The sequence below is a fragment of the Camelus bactrianus genome, chromosome 8 (genome assembly GCF_048773025.1).
Source record: "Camelus bactrianus isolate YW-2024 breed Bactrian camel chromosome 8, ASM4877302v1, whole genome shotgun sequence".
Taxonomy (NCBI): Eukaryota; Metazoa; Chordata; class Mammalia; order Artiodactyla; family Camelidae; genus Camelus; species Camelus bactrianus.
The window spans coordinates 53,104,526-53,128,946 of record NC_133546.1 but is presented as its reverse complement, the minus strand read 5'-3'; the positions used below and the strand labels follow the sequence as shown (position 1 = coordinate 53,128,946).

Genomic DNA, 24,421 nt, shown 5'->3' with positions numbered 1-24,421 from the left:
TATAACCCCCACCATATGCCACTTCTCCTTAGATGAATTTATGATCATATTTTAGTATCTTCTTTTCAGTTATTGTGTCGTATGACTGACACTGATTTATTCAAGTTTGTGTCATCAGTTCTGATTTTAAACTCTTAGAAGGTAGGATCTCTACCTGAATAGTTCTTATCCAGTGACTATTGTAACATTATATGTAAATTTATCCCCAATAAGTATATTTTAATTATGATGCTATTACACATTTTCTAACTGTAAGAGAGAGTAAGCATTCAATTTACAATATCATTCTTTCAAAAAGTAGAAATGTTAGTAAAAGTTTCAAGTCACAGATCATCATTCATTTCTTTTCCCTTGATTGATTTCAGGGCTTCAAGAAATCTGCAAGTTTTATTATTTACTTTCTTGATAAAGTACCTGTGTTCAGTGTGCTTCGTTTCGAGTTACTTTCTCTGAATTATAGGGTTTTTTTTTTTTCCTTTTGATGAGCTATATAACAACAGACATTAAAATGATGGAGGAAAAAATCTATATTTAAAGTTTTATCTTAACAATTGAAATGTTTTATCTTAAAAATTGCTATCGCCTAATTTTAGTACCATTTCTAAAACGTTTTAAACTCTTTCTGAGGATCTGTGGCATATATTTTGACTGTAAGTTCTTTGGGGGAAATATATCACAGATTTTATACTGACTATGTATGGAAGTCCCAGGTACAGCCTCAGGCCATGAGATGCTTTTACAAACCTGTTGTAGAATAGGTTTTTTCTTCAGATCCTTAGTTCTATATTACATCACTATGATTAACTTGTCTTTAATGTGTCAGCAATACCTTAAATCAGGTTTACTTTTTTGAGACTAAGAGAAATATCATTCAGAAGTGAATAATAATACATTACTAGTGCTTTGGAAAAGTCAAAGCAAAAAGCATTGGCATTTGGACTAACCATGAGGTAACCCAATGTGATGGAAGGCAGGATTCTTATTAGTGATTTATTCTTGAGAAAATGCTTCTAAGTACAATACTAAATGCCTTTCTCAAGTTCTTAAGCGAGCTCTTCCAAATGACCTATGAGTTACAGTCTTTGACCTTTGGGTATCTGAGTGAAGTAATTTCCCTTCTAGCTAAAGAGTTGAGACTGGTGTTAATAATCTTATTTTAACTAAAATTTTCTTATTCTATATGATAATAGTGCAGAGGTCTCTAAATACTTTTTAATCTGAAAGGATAAAATGTTCTATAAACTTAAAAATAGCACTTAAAAATACCTACATTTGTTTGTCAATTACTGTTTCTTTCAAGGATGGGTCTTTGGGGTCCCCATCTAAATATTTGTGCCTCTGCAAGATGTATGTCCCAAGAACATGAAATTATGCCAGTTTTTGGCATCAGATGTAATTTAATGGAGGGTAGGGAGGGGTAGGGTAGTGTAACATAATGGGATATAATCTAATACAGTGTAATGCTGATTCCCTTGGCCCCGCCCAGGCCGTCAGCACAGTTCAGGACTCAAGAGCGTCGCATTAGCAAGTGTGCAACTACAGCAACTTAGCTGGTGCGTCTGAAAACTGCTTCCTTTGCTCTAGATAGCAGCCTCTTGGTCGGTGCTGCAACTTGCCCTGTGGCCACGGAGGTTACCAGACCAAGTGCTTTATGTTGTGGCAGGCCAGAGAGGAGGAACTTAACATGGGGGAGGAGAATGTGCTAGGTAGGCACTGGATGAGGGGCAGCTGCCAACAGGGTCACAGTGATTTTGAAGCCAGGAGGATCTTCACAGCTTGTTAGTATGTGTGAGTCAGAATGTGTTAGTTTATTTCATCCCATTCTTGTCTTCCTTTTTGTCTTTTTCCTATTTCTTCTCCTCTTAAAATGAGAAATATTTCTCTTTCTAATTCTGACTTCTCTTCCTTGGTACCAGTGCCCGAAACATAGTAAGCATTCAATAAATGTCTGTTGTATGAATGAGGACATGTGTGTTTAAGTCTTAAGAGCTTAGACGTTACTCCAACTGTAGATAAACACAGACATTTATGACTATAAGTCCAATAAGAATGCTCCCAATTTCCATATAAAATCACAACTTTATATAGAGAACTTTTGGAAATGTAGCAATATCAGAGAGAAATTGAAGTCTCTTATATTTTACCTATGTTGTTGCAATATTTTAGTGTTGAATGAGAAAACATTTGACGTTGTTTAAACAGGTCTGAGTCACTCCAGTCTGATCAAAATGATGTTCCAGTGTGCTAGGTTATAGGGTTTTCCCTCAGGAAAAGGCAAAACTTAGAAGAAAATAATAATCAACAGGGAATGGTAGACCCTGAAGAATTAAAAATATGTTTTCCAAAGTCACCCTCAGGAGGGATTCAGAACCACCTGGTAGAGGGATCCTTACAAGGCAGGGAACTGGGGATCCACAGAGTGCAGTGAGGTGACTGGAGCAGAAGACAGCTCCACCATCCCCCGGAAAACCAATGCTCCTCGTTTTCTCCCCAGGGCCTCTCCAAGTTTCTGTTATTCAAGGCTCTGAGGTTACATATTCCAAGAAAGTTTTGATTACCTTCAGGTGGCAGCCACATTGATAGGAATCAGTAGGTCTACTTTTGTGTGTGGGTACCAGGCAAGATCTCTTAACAACAGGAAAATGTGCAGGCCAGTGCCAGAGGGCAGAAAATTTATATATTAGGCAAGCTTGCAAAATTGTTATTTTCTATTCTTTATTTTTTAGAAAAAAGAACAAAACACACATTTAGGCACAAGACCCTCAAATCCCCTACATTTTTATGGCAGTAATAAGGAACATGACTGCTTAAAATTTAATAGTAGATAATGTTTCCAAAGAAGCTCAAACAGTAATAGTCCAAATATGATTTGATTTACAAAAATCTCCTTATAAAAGAAGAAACTTTTTGCTAATGATTTGTCTGGAGAAAAATAAATGAGCAGTAGTGCTTCTCCATTTGTGTTCAGGTTTATAAGCTATTAGGGGACTTCAGGGCACTAAATAAGACTGAAGACAGATTACTTAATGAGTTCAGTCAGGTATTGATAAGCCACTAAAACTCCAAACCATTATTTATTACTATTTATTGTTCTCCCATCCAAATAAAAAAAATTCTATTTTATATTCCAGACAGGTATCTGAAAATTTCAGACTTAGAATGAGACATTATAACGTGAATTTTCTTACAGGCTATAAAGTTTGAGATGTTTCTTCTTGGAGAAGGGCTTTATGTTTTAAGTCAACTTGGGAGGCAACTGGCTATGGCCATCAAAGGTGTTATGATATTTGGCTCACAGGAAACAATATGCTGCAACACACAAAATTCTCAAGTCTTCAAAAAAAAAAGGCAGTCTTGCTTCGTGTATAGTCTCCTCTCAAAGGCTCAGGAGACAGACAGAGAAGGACTCAGTCAAAGACAATGTGGAGATGTGTGGGAAATTCTCAGGTAAAATTGTGCAAACATCCCCACACCCCTGGAAGGTTTCTGTCTCTAAAAACCACTTCTGGTGATGGATAAAGTAATCCAGTTCACAGCTGAACAGATTCCATCTGTCTTGCTCCTATTAGGCTATTACTAGATAGAAAAGGAGTACAAGAGATGAGGAATCAAGACAGGTAGAACAGTCCTGAACTCAGCCTGAAGCTTAGTATGAAGCCCAGTCAAATCCAGCCAAGATCATTCGACCTCCAGCCAGCCTGCAGGTTGGTAGGCATGCACAAAATGACTGTTATTTTAGGACACTGAGGAGCAGAGGGTGCTTCATTATACAGCACTATTATGGAAATAGCTGGCTGATATTCATGCTAATGGTAATCTTTAGTAGAACTGATTAAGTGCAGTTCATCCATATAGACATATTGAAAGGTACTGACTTTGCTGATTTCACCACTGTATAAAAAGGACATATCCTGACTAAGTCATAAAAATTCTAAAACAACTCTGCACCTGTATATAAAGAATCAGTCATTAAAACGTAATTAGGGTGTATTGAAATCTAGTTCCAAGAATAATACATAGAGTATAAAATACTAAACAATAAGTTTAGTAATTTTACATTTGTGGAAGCACTATTTACAGCTTCCCTGTTAGCTAAAATTCTATGGATTTTTAAGTTTAAAATGTTTTCTATGAAAGTTTCCTAGCAAGTCTAATTTACATAAACTTTTTTCCATTCTCTAATATTCTACTATTCTCTAATACAGAAATTAATAGACTTCCAACAAAAACTCTGTTCCTTAAAAGTCCTTCTATTTTGAAAAATGTTAAAAGAAGAGATTATTACAGGAGTTTGACCCTCTATGGGAGTGTATATATGGTCTTTGAAAAGAGGGTACAAAGCTACAAATACATGCAAACATTGCAGAAAAAAATCACAACTCTATTGTAAATGCTTAAGGAAAGATGTTCTTATATTTGTAGTAGATTAAAATAGCTTCCCAGTCTATGGAAGTAAGTGGTCAACTATGTAGGCACATGTATTGGTTAGTGTCCTTAAGTTTTACATTTGTGAGAGTTCATATTCTCTTATCTGCCACTTAGATTATCTGGAGTCCAAGCTGCGCTCAGCGAATACAACCTACAACTTCCTACGAAATTCTTATGAAAATTATGTTTGTGAGTGATGTTAGTTATGGATAATTGAATGAAGGCTATATAATCTGTCCAGTCCTCTACATTAAGTGTGTCCTTGGATCAACCTAGAATAAGAAAGCTGTAAACAGTGAAAACCCCGTTTTAGTTCTTATACAGCTACTGTTTTTATTGGCCTGTGTTCATGTTTATATTTAACTTTGTGAGCAGGAGGAACCATTTTGGGTTTTGGAGCAGAGAATGACACAATGAAAGCCGTATATTGTGAATGTAAATCTGTAATTTCAGTCCCTCCCTTCATGTAATTAGCAGCCCTAGAAAGTAAAAAGTTTAAGCCAAGTAAGTAATTGTTTAAAAAAATGAATATAAACTTTTACTTCTGGTCAAGATGGAGGCGTAGGGTTTGAAATTACCTTCCTGCTGGAAACAATCAAAACTGGGAAAATGTATTTGAAACAATGGTTTTGAGACACTGGACAACAGTCAATGAAGGACCCTGATTCCTGAGAGATGATTAAAAAAAAAAGGTGAGCCCAATGACTACCTCAGTGAGCTGCCTTGAGAGCGTTTCCAGGTGATGGCACAGAGAAAGAGCAAATAGAGTCTGTCAGCTTCCCTGAAATGAGGAGCTGGAGTTGGGAGGTCAGGGGCACTAAGGTTGGTAGAGTTCACAGAACAGAGGGCAGAAAAAGAGAAAGCTGCACTAGAGAAAACTCCAGAGACAGCAGAGGTTCTCCTCATGTAGTCAGTAGAGTACTGATCAGTGCAAGCACGTGAGGAAAAAGCCCAGGCCCTGAGAAACTACCACCCCCCAAAATTAGAGGAAATGGTGCCCAACACCCGCCTTCAGTAGTGTCATTCCCACCAGCCAGGCTGGCAAGACTTTTAATTGGGCAGCGGACTCTGAATAGTCTTGCCTTATGAGTGGGGAATAATTTATCCTAAACATTCTCTGGTTTTGAAGTAGCAATCTTAAATGCAAGACCAGAGTGGCTCAACTCTTTTCTTAAACTTAACTGCATCCCAAAACAAAGCTTAAGAATATTTTAGAAATCCAAAATTATCTACCACTCAACAAGGTGAAAAACACAATGTCCTGAATCCACTCAAATATTAATCAGCATGCAAAGAAGCAGGAAATTATAACACATAATGAGGAAAAAAGTTAATCAATTAAAACCAAACTTGTACTAACATAGATGTCAAAATAAGCTAAAATATTAAAAGTTATTGTAATTGTATTTCATGTATTTTATATATTCAAAAAGTTCTGTAGAGGCATAGAAGATATTATTTAAAATTTCCAAATTGAACTACCAGAAATGAAAGCGATAATTTCTGACCGAAAAAGCACACTAGAACGTATGAGTAGATTAGACAGTGAAGAATAAAAGATTAGTGAACTTGAAGCCATAAAAATAGACACTATTTGGAATAAAACAGAGGGAAAAAAATAGGTGCATCAGTGAGGTACAGGACAGCTTCATGGGGACTAATACACATGCGTGCAATGCCTGAAGGGAAAGGGGTATAAAAACTGCAAACCTGCATATCCCAGAACCCCAACAAAAGCCAGGCACAAGAAACATAAAGAAAACTACACTAAGGCATATTATAATTAAATTGATAAAATTGACGACAGTGAGAAAATCTTAAAGCCAGCCTGAGAAAAAGGATACATTATATACAGGACAAGCGAAGACAAGGAGGACAGTAGATTTTTAACAGAAAAAAATGTGAGAAGACAGTGAATCAGCATCTTTCAAAGTATTTTAAAAAATGGCAACCTGTATTTCTGTACCCAGAGGAAATATCTTTCAAAAATAAAATTAAAATAAAGACCTTTGTAGATATCCAAAAGCTAAAAGAACTCATCATCTGCTGACCCACATTACAAGAAATATTAAAGGCAGTTATTTCAGACAGAAGGAAAATTGTATGAGCAAGAAACTTGATCTACACAGAGGTGTAGAACATTAGAAACAGTACCAATGTGTCAATATAAAATATTTTTCTTTTTATTTAAATTTCTTTCAAATATACAACTCTTTAAACAGATACAATTTCAATGTCAAGCGGAGTTTATATATATGTGTGTGTAAGTAAACTGTATTCGAACTATAGAATTAAGGCTAGGAAGGGAAAATTACAGTACACTGTTGTCAATCTTATACAGGAAGTGGTATAACATCACTTGAAGATAGACTGTGAAAGTTAATGGAATGATCCATTGAGATGGGCAATAACATGAATAAATTTCAAAATAATTATGCTAATAAAAATGCCAGGCCAAAAAAAAAAAAAAAAAAAGACTACGTAATGTATGCTTCCATGTATATGAAACTCTGGAAAATGCAAACCAATCTTTAGTGACAGCAGACACCGGGATGAGAGTTGGGGAGGGGGTGTACCAAAAGGAATGGGAAAGACACTTCACAAGGGGAAGTGAATAAACTTTTGGGGAGTGATGAATATGCTCACTATATCAATTGTGGTAATGTTTTCATGGGTTTATACATATATTAAAATGTTAAATTATACTTATTTAGTATATATGAATTATTGTATAAAAATTATACTTTAATGAAACTTTTAAATATATCAGTATTAAAAAATAACAGATGTTTTGGAAATCTTGTTTTTTACTCTAGTAAAGATAATTCCACAACCATAAGGTACTTTTTAACTAGCATTATAACTAAAATAATTAATGTCTGTCAGGAAAGCAGCTAAACTGAGTCTTAAATGCCTATTGGTATTTTTTTTTAATAAAAAGAGACTTCAGGATTCAAAGGAAGTTATAATAGAATTAAAATGATATAGTTAGAATTTTTCCTGAATATAGTTCTTTTCTGTTCAAATTTTAAGTGAGAACTAATTTTCAAGTGCTATTCTCTTCAGCTTCTTAGATAAAATATTTGTCTTTATTGAATGTCCTAGCATTCATCATAAAGATGAAATTTTTTGCCATTTTGTGAAATTTTCCTCAACATCACAAGTTTCAGATATATTTATTTTCTTATTCAGTATTAAGGCTAGGTATCAAATATTAACTTGGGTATTCAGAACTGGTAATATAACTCTTTTGCATCTTGGTAGTCAATTGATTATAGACTTTCTTCATAGGAACTTAGCAAAAGTCTTTACCATACTTAACTGACTTAAGGACTATGCTTCCAAATGTTTATTATGAATAAATTATCAAGATGTGCAACGATTTAGCTATAAGGATGCTCATTAAATGGTTGTTTATAATAGTGAAAAAACTGGGTACAGCTTTAATATCCAATAACAAAGTATTACTTAAATAAACATTGGCACATCCAAATAATTAAGTATGCAGCTACCATCAATGATGCTGATGGATATTTAATGGCCTAAAGCATATTTATAAAAAGTGAAAATGACAAAGTGCAATTTTCAGGACAACCTGCATAGAATGCTGCATTTTATATTTTAAAAGCCTTTGTTTATAGGATTGGATATAGAAAAACATGCATATATATGCAATCCCTTAGTTAATCCTGTATTTCAGTTAGGTATTACTGTAAAACAAATCAGCTCAAAATATTGTGACAAAACTTTTTTTTTCTTTTTAACAATTCTGTTTGTTGGATGGGATCACATGAGATCACCTATGGCGAGAGTATAGAGAGCAGAGGTCTCAGTTCTGAGCTCAGAGGCACACCAATGCTTAGGAGCTGGTAAGAGCAGAATCCAGCAGGACACTGAGAAGGACCAGCCAGTGAGGGAGCAGATTAAACCAGCAAAGCATAGTGTCTTGAAATCCAAGTAAAAAAGGTGTTTTGAGGAAGAAGGAGAGAGCAACTATCAAGACTCAAAGGAGAGACAAAAAAAGGGAAAACTGAACACTGACCATCAGATTCTAAAACATAGAGGTCTTTGGCAACCCTGTCAACAGCTGTTTCATGGAATAGGTCCAAGAGAGAATGATTAGTTAGGAAGTGGAGACAGTGAGAACAGCCATTTCTTTAGTTTTATTAACAAGCAGGTTTGCTTTTGATGTTGATGCAAAGAATTAGCCAATTTTCTGAAGTCACCAAAATGCAAAAATTGTTGATCTCCGTGCAATGCACTGAATGTTTATGACCCCCACCTCCATTTCATATGTTGAAATCCTAACTTCCAAATATTATGGTATTAGGAGGTAAGATCTTTGAGAGGTAATTCGGTCATAAGGGTGAAGCCCCCATGAATAGGATTGGTCTCCTTATAAAAGGGACCCCAGAAAGCTCTCTAGCTCTCTTTCTTAAGCTCTTTCTTATCTCATGTGAGGATACAATGAGAAAAGAGCTGTCCACAACCTGAAAAGGAGCTCTCACCAGAACCTGGTCACGCTGGCACCCTGATCACAGACTTCCAGCCTCCAGAGCCGTGAGAGAGAAATTTTCATTGCTGATAAGCCACCTAATCTATGGTACATCACGACAGCAGCCTAAACGAAGACACTCAGATCTTTCAATTTTTATAGAGAGGATACTACAGATATAAATCAATTTGTAGACTTGTTTATTGTCAGAGCTGGACTCTTATCTGCTTGGCATTCTGCACCTGAATTAGGGGAATGATTTGTTTGGGCCAGTGAGTTTTCCTTATGTAGACTTTTAATTAATGCATTTTTACCGCCCAGTCTCCTATCTGAGCCCATCTTAGCTGCATTTCCCAGTTCCGAGTGCCCTGAGATTCTACAGAGAAAACAAGCTCTCTTTGTGGCTCTAGTTCCTTTGCACTTTCCCTTGGAAATATCTTCAGTGTTTTCTTTTTAGTGTCTGCTCCATATCTTCCAAAAATATATTATAATTTCTTAATTACTGAGACCCTCACCTGTTTCTTTATTTGTGAGTTTATATCGTTTTTTTCCTTCTTTCATTTTAATGGATCTCAAGGAAGACAGGAGATAAATACATTTATTTAAATTTCCACTTGTAACCAAAAGATGTGTGTGCATTTTGGGGTAGCGACATTGAAGAGGAGGAGGAATTGTTACATTAGGATCTTTACTCTCTTGTATGAAAATATAGAAATATAGACATATAAAAATATGTCTTTCTTTGGGAAGATAAAAGCAATTTTAGTAACAATGAATTAATAATTCTTTGGGTGAAGAATGTTTCTTTCAAAAAACATGGGCTTATATAGTAGACATATAAGCAAAACATAAAAATAGTTATAATATAGTTATTTAATCATACATATTGCAATTTTTCTTGGGAAGTGTTTGAATCAACTATAATATATACAAAGTATTCCTAGATGTGAGGCCCAGATATATTATGGGCCCCAAGAATTATTTCAGAAACAACCAAAACAGTACAAGGAATGTCAAAGAATTTTAGGGATGTTCTAAAAGGAACACAAGCCTTCATTTCATGGGTAAATCAAGAAGGAAATGCAAAGGGAATTAATATTATGCTAGATAGTCTCTACCTTAAGTATTTACATGACTCTTGAAAAAAGACATGGAAGGAAAAAACAGAAGTAACTAACCTATTTTATTAACTGAGAAACTCAGAATATATATCCATACATTGTAAGTATGCCATGGTTTGACACTTTATAATCAAGTATATGCATAGATACGTAGCTATATATATATATATATATATATATATATACACACACATACACACACACATATACACACACACAATGGCATATGTATTATGTATATAAACATTACCTATATATACACTGCTTAATCTTGATCTGAGAAAACATTTTTCCATAAACTCTAATAATTTTGATATAAGTTTAAAAAATATCTTTGTGCCACCTGTGAAATTTGTATTGAAAATACAGCATTCAGGCCTAAGTTTTGCTACATTGACAACAATGGTTGATAAGCTTGGTTAAGAAAGAAAAAGGCATGTAACAATTTTATGGTAGATAAAAGTAATTCAAAGTATTTAGAAGTAATTTCTGTCATCACAGCAACGGCTTCAGCAAACATAAAAGTATTATGAAATTTATTTTTGACTGAGAGCTTACCTTGAGAAGAGATATCTGATAAAGGAAATGAATTATGACTGAGTTCCAGTATTCTTAGCTTATTGCATGGAGACCTTTCCATTATACCTTATGCGGAACTTCAAAGAGATAAGTGCAGACATAAGGAAACTATGAATAAAGAGTTATGCTTGAAGAAAAAGTAATGTATCCTTTTTTTCATGTTTTCTGCTCATGTTGATGAGGACCTGAAATGAATGATTCCCCAAAAACTTTATCTTTCTTGATTGACAGAAAACTATTAATATTGGAAACCTTTGATAGTGGTGATTTAATTCAAAACAATTAGCTAACCTTTCTGAATTCTGAATCCTGGAAAACGCTCATTTCAGAAAACACAAGAACAAACCAAAAGAGAACAACTTTTAAGTGAAAGAAAATACCATTATTTCTGACACTAATGATTCAGAGTTTATGACAGTCTTGACAGACTGAAGTTTATCTTTAGCTCTTTGCAGAAGAGGAAAATAAGGAAATGTAAATAAAATGATAACCTGATTAAAAGACTTTCAAAAAATGTCAATTCTCTACACTGTCACAGAAGAATCTATGGCTAATCATTTTCCCTCTTTTTAAAGAGAAAATCTCCTAAGGGTTTTATAGGAAAGACTTAGAATCATTGAAAATGAAAGCTATGGGGCACTGGGGAGATTACCTTCACCTGGAGACTTCCAGGGACTGAACTCTCAGCTTCTCACAACTCATTGCCATTTTAACCATTCAGAAGTCTTTTCTAATGATATGAGTAGTATCTTTGATAAGAGTAAAATGAATTTTGGGGGAAAGATTCTCAACCTTGGTCAAGAATCTGTTGTAATGAACGTAATGGATGTGGGAAAGGCAGCAAAGCTGGCAAAGAAGAAAGCGGGAAAGAAAGCGGGAAACTGGTAGAAGGGAGGTGGGAGGAGGCCTGTGTGACATAGATGTGGAGCTGTGGGGAAGGGGTCATGAGAAGGGAGACTGGAGCAGGAACAGCAAGGAACTGGCGGAGTGGGAGGTTTTACCAAGCGTTGATATGGAATGTGAATTCAACCTGCCTTGACTTTTTAGAGATGAAAGGAAGGATTGGAAAAAATTTTTACAACCTTTTTGGTTGCAACACCCAGCAATCTGAACCTCCTCCAGCCTATCTTCTTAGGTTGTGTCTCCTTTATAGATAGACAGGAATGCTTAGACTCTCTATACCTTTAGCCATGTCATCTAGCCACAGTTTGAACAATTACATTGGAGTAAATATCACTACCTACATCAGTTTTTTTTAAAAAGGTGTTGTATGGTCACACCATCCTACTCTCACTTATTTGCTGTATGTCTTTAAGATAGTCATTTCACTAGCTTGCTGCTCTTTCCCTAGGGTGTTAAACAAGGACCCGAGGCTTATCCATAAAACCCAAACTTAATAACATACAGGGAAGTCACCAAGGTCCTCAAAAAGCAGATGACAAAACATAGTTAACTGTTCAAGGATTTTTTTTTAGAACAAGTATCTGTGTGAAATAAGACAGGAAGGAAGCTGGATAAAGCTGGGACAGTAATAAAACCACATGCAAATTGGATCCTGGGTGAAGGAAGAGATGGGGGAGGTTGGTTGCCAGTATCCTAGACAGCCCTGCAAGTCTAAGGGAGGTTTAACAAGGCTGTCTGAGGGTGCTTTCAAACTAAAGTTGTCCATCAGTGGTTTCCCATGTCTCCCAGGAATGGGTCTGCCTTAGTATTCCTGCCACTCTCAGTCATTAGCTGGGAGCAGCCCATGGAACAGGTAACCTCAGCATAAATGAGGTTATGGCTTTCAGAGCACAACAGCTGGGTCCATGGGCAGTTACCCTCTCAATAGTGGTGGGTCTTCAAAGCTCATTCTCCTGGCCACCACACTGAGCCCCTTGAACCACCCAGATCTCCTCTCCACACAGGTCCAGGAGCAGCATCTCCATGTTTCCATGGGTGTTTCTTCCCAAGCAAAATCTAAGAAGAGGAAGGTCAGAGGAATGAACTTAAGTTCCCATCACTACAGTTGATCCCTATGCTGTAGCCAGTATTCCTCGTACTCCTCCACTCTTCATTCTAAATTCTTCTCATTCTCACTGAGCCCCTCAGCAGGTCTTGGTGGCTTGCCTGGTAATAGGAACCAAACTTGCCTTCCTGAAATATCTCAACCCTTGATTATCATACCTTTTACAGTCCAGGTTGATTCGTATGGCCATTCATGTTACTGTGGGGTAAGGGAATACTGGGATCCAGATGGTCTCCACATTCATTTCTCTCCATGTGAAAGCGGCCTTACATCATTCCTGCCAGTATGTTTTCTTCTGTTGGTCCCTGGGCAAGTTTCCAGATGGTAACCATAACTTACAGCTTGATGGGACCTTTGGTGTATTCCCTGGCAGAACTCAAGAGTGTGAGGACAGGAAGCACAAAATCCTACAGTGAATAATTAATGGCCACTCCTTGGTTTTTGGACCATGTATCTTTCCTACTGGGACAAAGCACCATACAGGGGTCTCTGGTTTGATAAGTGTACCCCATCCTTTCAGAGTGTTTTCTCCACACTGACACTTCAGTTGCACATTTAGAAGGCTAGTCTAGCATTCTAAGAGGCTGTCTGCCTCTGAGTAGTACAGTATATGTCATGATAGCGGAGCCCCTGGTCATTGGCCCACTCTCATACATCCTTTTCTGTGAAGTGGGTTCCCTAAATTAGATGCTATGTTGAGTGTGATCCCATGCCTGTGGATCAGGCATTCTATTAGCCACTGGATAGCAGTAGTGGCTAAAGTTCTACAGGCAAAGAATGTAAATTCATGCCCAGAATAACTGTCTATCCTTGTAGGTCAAACCAGGGTGGAAATGGGGCAATCTAATCAACTAACCAATTGAATCCTTTAGGAAATACCACCATATCAGAGACTTGGTGTTGGTCAAGCTGGATATTCAGAGGAAGCAGTGGTTAGATCAGTTTTGATAAGTAGGAATCCATGTTGTTGGACCCATTTGTAGCTGCTGTCTCTGCCACTATGGCCACTTCATTTGGGTGCCCATCATGCCAGTTTTCTGAAGTGGCTGATAATCGAGGCTGGCCAATGTCAAATGCATGAGTAATTTTGTCTACTTTGTCGTTCAGTGCCTTTTCCATAGAGGATGGTTTCTAGCAGACAACGGGTGGTACAAAAATCTTCACACCTTGTGCCCACTCCTGTATGTCCATCAGCATTCCTCTCTCCTAGATCTCCTTGTCTCTTATGTTCCTGTTCATTTCCTTCTAGACAGCAATGGTCAGGCCATTGACCATAGCCCAGAAATCTTCATCTATTCTTACGTAAGGTTACTCCTCTTTCCACACAAAATGGATGACCAAGCAGGCTGCCTATAGTGCTGCCTTTAGGAAGATTTAACTTTCACTTTACTTTTTCAAGACCAATTCCGAATGTGCCTGTAATTCAGCCACTGCCCATATTTTACTTGCACCCATATAGTGAGGCAATCCATCTACATGTCAAGCTCAGGCTTTTTCCTACCTTTTACTTGGTGACACAGGAATTCCCATACGAATACGAGGGACACTAGTGTAACCATGGTGGGCGACATGTGGTCTGGGCTACTTTCTCCTTCCCAGTAGGCTGTGTCTGGGTCTGTTTGATATTACGACTTGGTTCGTCCAACAGAATTCAGCTCATGATGGGCAGTTTCAGACATATGGTCAGTATGTGTTCCATAATCAAGCGTTCTGTGTTTACTAGAGCCCAGTAACACAAGAGATACTTTTCGAAGAGTGAATGATTCTCTACTATGTCTGACTTAACTTCAGAATCACAGGGGTCTGTTTTGTTTTTTCCCCTGGAGCTTGCCCTGAGTTGCACATTGTACCATTTTCAACACTGTAGGCTCCACTGGATCTTCCAACAGTGCAAAGTACTATATGGGCCAGATGGTGGGACTGATTGCCTCACAGCCTCAGCCTTGCTATGGCACCACTGCTTGCTCCTCCATTTTTGTGTTTTTGTTCATATTTTGTTTTTTTAATTTTAGATATCAAGCAGCAACATTGTTGGCTGCCAATTCCTTCTGCCTCTAAGGGTGTTATACTCTACTAACCATTTCCACAACTCTGCAGGTTAAATCCTTTGACTGTCTCTCCAAATTCACCCATCACTATGACAATTAAAACCACCTAATGCTGGTAATTAAGAGCCATCACCTCGCTTCTGTTACTTAGAGGGCATATGGGCATGGATGTTAGAGAGCACAGCTTTGTAACTGCCACTCCTACCATCATTCCTGGCCTGTGAAGAACCATCACTGAGCTTCTTCCTTATTCCAGTGCCCCTCCTACCAGCACATTCCTGATGGCCTTGGTGAAGGGTATGTCCTCTTGACTCTTCCGTTCCTTATGTAACATGTACGTTCAGCACGCTCACTTCCCTCGGCCTTATTATTCCCTCTTCTACTAACTGCCAGGGCAATATTGGCCCTTTTATTTTTCTGAGGCGGCCATTATTTTTCACAGGCCTCTAAAAGCCACCTCAGTAGCATGTTTGCCCTGTCACTTGGAGTTCTTGCCAGGATGTTAAATTCCATGTCTTTAGAAAGTGCATCTAAGCCAAAGAACTCTTGCTTATCCAGCTATATGTCTGGTCCCCTTGATCAAACACCCTCAAAATCCAATCCAAGTGGTCCTCCCTTTGCCCTTGCCAGAATATGTCAGCTAGTTCTTGCAATTTGTTAAGTGTAGAGTCTCTTCCCTCCCTTATCAGGCCTAGCACACTCCTTACCAGGTTATGTTGAAATTTGACCCTAGTTATTGTCCTAGCAGCCAGAAGAATTGGGGCAACTCCTGAGGGGGTGACTATTACCTGGTGAGAGAGAAGCTTCTGTATCATCTTCCACTCCAGTGAGGTGGGGGTGTTAACTCTCACTAAGGAAATAACAAGCTATCTTTGCAAGCCCAGAGAGTCCAGGGTTGACCAAAAGGATGAATAGTCCTCAAGGCCATCCATTCGGATTTCCCTGTCCCATTTTTCAGGTTAGGTTTTTCCCACCAGGACCCTCTTCTTTGCACAACAAACCTGTCTTGACTGAATATTCAAATATGTCTGGAGCTCTGTGCCTTGTTAAGAACCCTCAGTCTCTCATTATCCATCTGAAGGATGTTCTACTTTGCTATCTTTGTATGTATCATTTCCCTCTCCCCTGTTTTTCAAATGTCTGCATCATTACACCTGCATTTTGTTCCACTGGGACATTTTCCCAGGTCATCATTGGTGAAATCTTTAGCAATTGAGCTGCTACATTGTGCCATACTATCTATGCCCCACATACTAACCAGGTGGTGGGTGTGCCAGTCCCACATCTTCATCTTACTGCTCATTTGTTCAGATCAGTTTTGATACCACTTGTACTTCCAAGAAGTAGACACCAAGATGGGATTAAACATGTAAGTATTTTGTTAGAGAAAACACTTTTTTGAGATAAATCGGTGAGGGAAACACTTAGCACCTTAAGGCCACAATGTAAGAGAGAGAGGGAGGGTAATGTTCTTGACAATTGATGTTGTCTAAGGAAGTTTCAGCAAGGGCTTTAGGAAGTCTTCAAGCCAAATTCAGTTATCAGAGGAGTCCCATGTCTCCCGGGAGTGGGCATCACTTAATATCCTTGCCACTCTGTGATTGGCTGGGAAGTGTGGCCTCAGTGCAAATGGCATAGTGAACGTCACAGTGCAGCAGTGCAGGCCCTTGGTCAATTACACTTCCCGTCATGGGAAGTACACAGGGCATCGTCTCATGGCTTTCACGCAGAGACAGGTGTTTGCTTCTAAACTTCTTTCCCATTCCCCTTCTCCATTTTCCTCCTTGTTGATTATAATTTATGAACTTAGAGATTGTCTTTGGATTATTTCCCCTAATATAAATAAAAGGAAACAGCAAGGGATTTCTAGTCAGAAGGACCTGGGTTAAATTACTACCATACTGAAGCATGACTTGAGGACAAATTTGATGACACCTCCGGTTCGCAATTTCCCCATTTGAAAAATAGTAAAGCAGCCATATTGTGTTGAGAATGAAGGAAACCAGGTTTGTAACTAGACATAATGTTATGTACTAACTGATTTGTTCATTGTTTCTCTCCCTTTCCCTCTCCCCCAGCTCCATGCACCTTCCACTGGGATGTGAGATTCAGGAGTCCCAGGGGCATGTCTGAATCTCTCACTACTGCATGTCACCAGCACCAGAACTATGCCTGCCACCTAGTAGGCACTTGAACAGTATTTGTTAAGTAGATGAATTAACTTGTATAGCTTGGTATTTGAGATATTGTAGGTCTCCAAAGCATGACATTCTCATTTTCCCCCAGAGTCTGAATGACTACATTTCTTCCTGTGTATTTTATTGTTTCCCATGTACAAATCAAGATTGAATTATCTGATAGAAAAGAATTTAAGAAAATGGTGTAAGAAATTTCCATGACGGTCAGAGATTTCTGAGACCATTTTAACAGTGCTGTGAAAAGAACGTGGATCAATCACAGTAATAATTTGAGGAGGGGTATTTTAGAATTTAATCAAAATATTTATAATTTTACACTATAGGTGAATATTAGGATTATTGTTGACAGAGAAGCTTTTATTTCTAACACATATTTTTAACTTGCTTCACCATCCAACAAATACTGCATTTCAGGCACTGTGTTAGACTAGAAATAAGCTTACACACATTAGAAGTCAAGTTGGCTCTCTAAGTACTTCTGGCAAGTTGTCTTAAATACTAAACTAGAAAAAGACAAATCATTATTAGAATTCCGTTCCTGACACAGAACTCTCCTTTATTTGATATAAGTGTATGTTGTTGTGCCTGGCCTTCCGGCATGCCCAAGGCCCTGGTTTTTCAAAGAACTGTGAACTTTCTCTCAGTAGTATATCAGGCACAAGAGTATATCTTAGCAATAGTAAACAAGTTCCCATCAAGTGTGTGCTCTAATACAGAGTTTGAGCAGAAAGAAAAGCAGGCTAGCATTGTAGATTGTGAAACCCACTGAGCAGGGACCATGTCTAATTCTGTGTTCAGCACTCGATTTTTAAATGAAAGAAAAATGAAACAATTTCTTTTCTGACTATTGGAGTTTCTCATTTGAGAAAAAATAAGGTTTTCACCAAAGGTTAGTAGAAGACTACACAGCAGGAGTTTGAGACAATATAAAACATGTAAGTTTTTGTGTAATAATTATTCACTTCAGACCTGATTGGTTTAACATATTTAATACCTTCCCTTATAAATACATAAGAAGTGTTATCAAAATTTTTATTCATCTTAAAACTAAAGAGACAAATGTGCTTTAGGATTGTTAACTGTATTTATCAATTTAAACCTTGCTTGGAGCTTAAAGTTTTATTTTCTTCTTGTTTTATTGAGATACAAATGACATACAGTACTGTAAAATTTTAAAGTGTATAGCGTGATCTGACTTACATACATCAGAGAATGATTATCACAATAAGTTTAGTGAACATCCATCATCTCATATAGATACAAAATTAAAGAAACAGAAAAAAAGTTTTTCCTTGTGATAAGAACTCAAAATTTACTCTCTTAACAATTTTCATATATAGCATACAGAACTGATAATTGTATTTATCATGTTGTAACCTACATCCTTAGTACTTATTTATCTTATAACTGGAAATTTGTAACTTTTAACTGCGTTCATCCACTTCCCCCATCTCCCATACTACCCTCCCTCCCCTTCTGGTAACCAGTCTGATCTCTTTTTCTATGAGTTTGTTTGTTTGTTTGTTTTTGAAATTTAATTGACCTACAACGCTATGTTAGTTCCTGTTACACAAAATAGTGATTCAATAGTCTATACATTTTACAGTGATCATCAGGGTAAGTCTGGTTATGATATGTCATCATACAAAGATATTACATAGTTACTGACTATATGCCCCACAATGTACCTTGCATATCTGTGACTCATTTGTTTTGCAATTGGCAGTTTGTACTTCTTAATCCCCTCACCTATTTCTTTTCTCACCCCACTCTCCTCCCCTCTGGTAACCTATTTGTTCTCTGTATCTATAACTCTTTCTGTTTTGTTATATTTGTTCATTTGTTTTGTTTTTTTAGATTTACATGTGAGTGAAATCATACAGTATTTGTCTTTATCTGTCTGACTTATTTTACTTACCATCATACCCTCTCGGTCCATCCATGTTGTTGCAAATGGCAAGGTTTCATTCTTTTCGTGGCTGAGTAATAGTCCATTGTGTGTGTATATATTACTTCCATATCTTGGCTACTACAAAAAATGTAGAGGTACATGTATTTTTTCTTATTAGTTTTCTTTTCATTTTCTTTGGATAAATACCCAGGAGTGGAATTGCTGGATTATATGGCAGTTTTATTTTGAATTTTTTGTGGAATCTCCATACTGTTTTCCATTGTGACTACGCTGATTTACATTCCTAACAACAGTGTACAAGGGTTCCCTTTTCTCCATAACCTCTTCAAATTTGTTATTTGTTGTTCTTTTGATAATAGTCATTCTGACAGGTGTGAGGTGATATCTCATTGTGGTTTTGATTTCCATTTCCCTCATGATCAATAATGTTGAACATCTTTTCATGTGTCTGTAAGCCATCTGTATGTCTTCTTTGGAAAAATGTCCATTCAGATCCTCTGCTCATTTTTTAAACCTGTTTGTTTTTTTGATGTTGAGTTATATGAGTTCTTTGTATATTTTGGATATTAGTCCCTTACCATATATATCATTTGCAAATATTTTCTCCTATTCAGTAGGTGGTCTTTTCATTTTGTTGATGGTTTCCTTCACTGTGCAAAATCTTTTTAGTTTGATGTAGTTCCATTTGTTTATTTTTGCTTTTGTTTCTCTTGCCTGAGGAGATCTATCAAAAAAAAGCTACTAAGACCAACGTCAAAGAGCTCATTGCCTAGTTTTCCTTCCAGGAGCTTTCTGGTTTCAGGCCAGGTCTTACATTTAAGTCTTTAATCGATTTCAAATTTATTTTTTGTGCATGGTATGAGAGAGTGGTTGTCTAGTATGATTATTTTGCATGTAGTTGTCCAATTTTCCCAACATCATTTATTGAAGAAAGTTTTTAAAAAATTCTTTACTAAGTAGTAGGTTGTATATTTTTGTGGTGAATCTACAAGATTTTCCCAACGTTAAAACCCTTTTCTCAGGATAACACATTTTATTAAACTAGCTTTTAAAAGTATGCTTTAAAAAGACAACTTTTTATTAGTAATTTTCCATTGATTGTATATATTATAATTTGTTTATTCTTTCACCTGATAATAGACATTTGAGTTGTTTCCAGTTGTGGCTATAATAAATGATATTTTTCTAGTTCAGCCATCATGATTACTTGTATACATGTCTTTTTGTAGAGATATGTTTTCATTTCTTTTGGATAAATACTTAGGAATTAAAGTGCTGAGTCATATGGTAGGTGTTTCTTTAACTTTAGAAGAAACTCCAAATTGTTTTCTAAAGTGGCTAAACCATCTTATATTCTCATCGACAATGCATGAAATTTTGATTTCTTTCACTTCTTTACCAACACTTGATATCATGAATTTTTGCATTTATACCATTGTAGGGTGTAAATAATGGCATCCCATGCTGATACCTGCAACAACGTGGACAGAGCTCAAAGGCTTTAGGCTGAGTGAAATAATCATGCACAGGGGAGTATATACTGTGTGATTCCATATATGGAATTTTAGAAGGCAAATCTGATCTATAGTGACGTTAAGCACATCGATATTTGCTTGGTGGGAGGAATAGCGCTAAAGATTACCTGCAAAGCACATAAAACAAACTTATGAGGATCATGGAAATAGTCTTTATTTTTATTCACTAATTGCATCAGTGTAAATATTTGGCAGAATTTATCAAAATGTATACTTAAAATAGGTGCATTTAATTGTATGTAAGTTATACACTTGTAAAATTGAAATAATAAGAAACATATCAAACTTGATTTTGATTATTAGCATAAAGTCCTAAAGCTATCAACTTGCTGTTAGGAATACAAAGCATGTTAATAATGTGAAACAAGGGTATGGGCAATCTACATAAGCAAGCACTGTGCTTTCCAGGGAAGCATGTAAACACTTTCTGAATGTCCTGCATTTTGTCAGCCTCAGCTAAGTCCTTACACCTAGAGAGTAAAATTCTGTTCAGAAAGTCAGTTGGGTCAGGTTCTGATATTTCTAACTTGCCAAAATCTGAGTACTTGTTAATGATTATTAAATTAATAGATTTATTTTATAGAAAGCAATGCAAGGGAGAAGAGCATTTATCATTCCCCCACCTAAGGGCAATTATTGTTCACATTTTAGAGTATTCCTTCATCTTTAATGCAATTTTTACATGTCTCATATAATATGGTAAGTGCTATTTTGTCAGTGCATTTTTTACTCAATATTAAATCATTAACGTTTTCCCAAGTCATTAAACATTCCATAAACATAATTTTAATAACTGCATAATAGCTCATCATATGCCTGTACCATAATTAATGACTCCTCTTTTAATGGCATTTAAGGATTTTTTTCTAAATAGCAGGCACATTGCCTAGACCACTGAAAGTTCTCCAGAAATTTTGTTGAATGAATGAATGAGTCATAAACAATGTTATGAAGAACATCTTTGTGTCACAATTTTTATATTTTGTGAGAAACTTTAAGATAAATTCCCAGAACTAGAATCTAGAATGTCTGTGTCAAACATATAAAAAATATTAGGGGTACTGATTCATTTGTCAGAAGCTTTTAGCTTGGGAGAAAAGACAAAAATGATACTATATATGGGCCTTCAAAATTTAACTTAGACACATTTTAAAATTATTAAATGTATTTTAGAGAGTTATGGTTCATTTTTGACTGGATATTTCTCTTAATGGCGTTCTAGTATGATCAATTAAAGGTAAAACTTTGGCCATTCTTTTTTCTTTCTTCTTTAAAATAACCTCAAGGTAGTCCTATCTCTAAGAACATTTTGATTTTAGATCGTCTCTGATCCCACCACATTTATTTAAGTCTACTTTCTAAATTCAAGATTTTCTGTCTTGTTTATAGCTTCTTTTGCTGTTCTGCCATCACTGCCTTTTTTCATCCAGTTTGGTCAAGGTGTAAATTTGTTTCCACTCTGGGACTTGCCAAGTAGCAAGACACTAAGAAAACACAAAAGTAGTCTGTTGTGGTGATGGTGGCGGAGTTGACATGTTTTATATAGTGCTCTGCTCTATATTCAATTGCCCTGGTTTATTTTCCCAGTTAGCCTCAGGCATGAGCTGCAAGTACTTTCAGTTTTGACTCCTTTTTGCATGTATTTTTCAAAGTTAAACTTTCTCACGAAGGAAATGAGCAGGTCTTGGGCCTTCCTGAACACATTTCAGGTCCTATTCATCAAGCTGGCTATAAAAGCAAGAGATCATCATGGCTGATGATCTGGCTCTAAGGCTGAGAATAACTCCAAGCTGGCCCCTGCTCCTGCCTATTCTGACCTGATTTCAGCCCTTGGTGGGAGGGGCTCTGCCTAATACAGTGATATGAAGCTGGAAAAAAGATTGTCTTGCCATCTTGCTGCTAGGGCATTGATCCTTGAAAAGTTCTTAATTTCTTTATGTCTTTTCTGGTTTCTTCATTTCCAGTTCTCCTCTTTCTTTGTAATTTGAGGCAGTTGCTTAACATAAAAATATTGTAGTTTATTTTCAGAAGACTGCTTTCCTGGGAGAGAAATCATCTTTTTAACACTAATTTTAACACTACTTAAATTATGTCATACACCTTACATAAGTCATGCTTAGGACTTTATGTCTATATGACCAAAATAACCAGACCAGTATATTTTCTTGATAGTTTAGCCATTATAAAAACTAAACCCATACACTGCGTACATAGTCTGCCTGGATGACTTTTGCAAAGATGAGTCTGGAAAAAGTAAATAAAATGATCAGTGCAACTGATTAAGGGGCAGCATCTCAATATCTTCTATTTGTTTCAATTTGGGAAGGAACATTTCTTCTTTTACTTCTTTGAATAGAATTCATAAATTTCCATTCTATTGAAAATTTAAAATTTTAATGAAGATTTATAAAACTTATAGGAAAAAACTGGCTCACTGTTTCTTTCTGGGTTAAGGGTTAAAACTGAGGTACCAAATCTGAATGCTCTTACAGAAAGTCTCAAATATTTTCCAAGATCTTATTGCTGACATGTGACAGAGAATAAGGCTGTGATATCTTAAAACCCAATTTAAAGCTTTTTAGACTAATCAATACTGCTCTTCAATTAAAAAAAAATGCATTTCTCTACATTAGAAATTAGGTGAGAGATAATGTCTAAGTGGTTAGTCCAAAAGTATGGCACGATTCCCTGGGCAGCTGCCCATTTCCTTGACTCCATTGCTATGCGCTTCAGGAGGGTGTGTCAATGCTGCAGGCTGAGTAAGGGTCAAGGATTTGGGGAAAACAGGTGTCGCTCAGACCATTTTATTTGACAGTAGTGAGCACTCAGTTCACTGATCCAGTGGAAGGAAAACAGGCCCAACAGTGCAAGCTGTACATGTGACATTTTTTGCCCTCCTTTCTGTATTCATTTCCTTTTTGATTCACATGGAATCTTTTATTTTTCAACAACATGGAGGAATGCCTATTGCTTCTGGGCCTTAGAAGTCAAAAGATACCGTAGAATTTTGAAATTTCAAGACAGGATGAAACATTATAGTAGGCCAGTGTTGGGGTGATTTGGTGATAAATTCCAGCTACTGTCAAGAGGTATAAATAATGTGTGCAGATGATTTAGACAATGAAATGGCTTTTTTTTTTTTTTGGTTTAATATGCTTTGGCTTTAATTTTCCTGCAAACATGAAGTAGACACAATATTTTATTTTTTCATTTGAATTCTCTTTTATTTTTTTCACTTTCCTTTGATTTTTATTTCTCTTTCTTTCTCTATCTTTCACACTCAGGCTCACTTGTGCATGTGCACACGTGCACACACACACACACACACACACAAAGCCGCATTTCCCTCTTTGAATAAAGGAGACGGTTTTATATAATTTTTCAGGATTTTTATTTTTGAGTATTATTACTCTTAAAAGTTGGGCACATTTTACAATATTCTTTGAAAAATAGCTACGTCATCTTTCTACCTGATGCTTACTACACAAAATTAGAATATTTTTAATTCCAGCTTTTTACTGTATTTTTAAATTCCTTTTAAAGTAATAATCCTCTATAAAGATACTATCAGGAGGCATTAAGTGACATTAAATAATTTTGTAAAATATCATAAAAAGTAGACATTTCTCTAGATACTCCTAATACTATTTTATAGCTTATTTAGTTGCCATCCTTCTAATACTCTAGAGTATTTATGAAGACAACTGGGAATTAATTTACCAAGTATTGAGTTTGAACCCACTGTAGCATATTATATTGCTTTAGCAGTACCAGTATAAATGAAAAAAAAAGTTAAAGAGTGTATCAAGATGCAAATGGATGTTAAAAGAAATATGAAATGTACTGTTAAGAAATGGTAATATTATGAATATCTGTTGGTATATTCTAGCAAATAAAAGAACGTGTTTTTTATAAATGCAGTAGACACATTTAATCCACACCTGCCAAATTCAGGCTTGAACAGGTAAGGGAAAAACTAAAGGCAATGAATATAGATTTTTTATATTTATAAGGAAATGTTATATGGATCAATTTGTAAGCTTGCTTCTTTTTTTTTTTTTTTTTTTTTTTGGTAAAATGAGAAATACCAATTGTTA

At 36.3% G+C, this 24,421-nt stretch overlaps 1 long non-coding RNA gene across 6 annotated transcripts in view; it reads left to right on the top strand.

Annotated features, from left to right (window-relative positions):
* The window catches only part of LOC105063771 (uncharacterized), an 864,622-nt gene that overhangs the window by 635,189 nt on the left and 205,012 nt on the right, over positions 1-24,421 (top strand). The gene's annotated exons all lie outside the window — the stretch shown is intronic.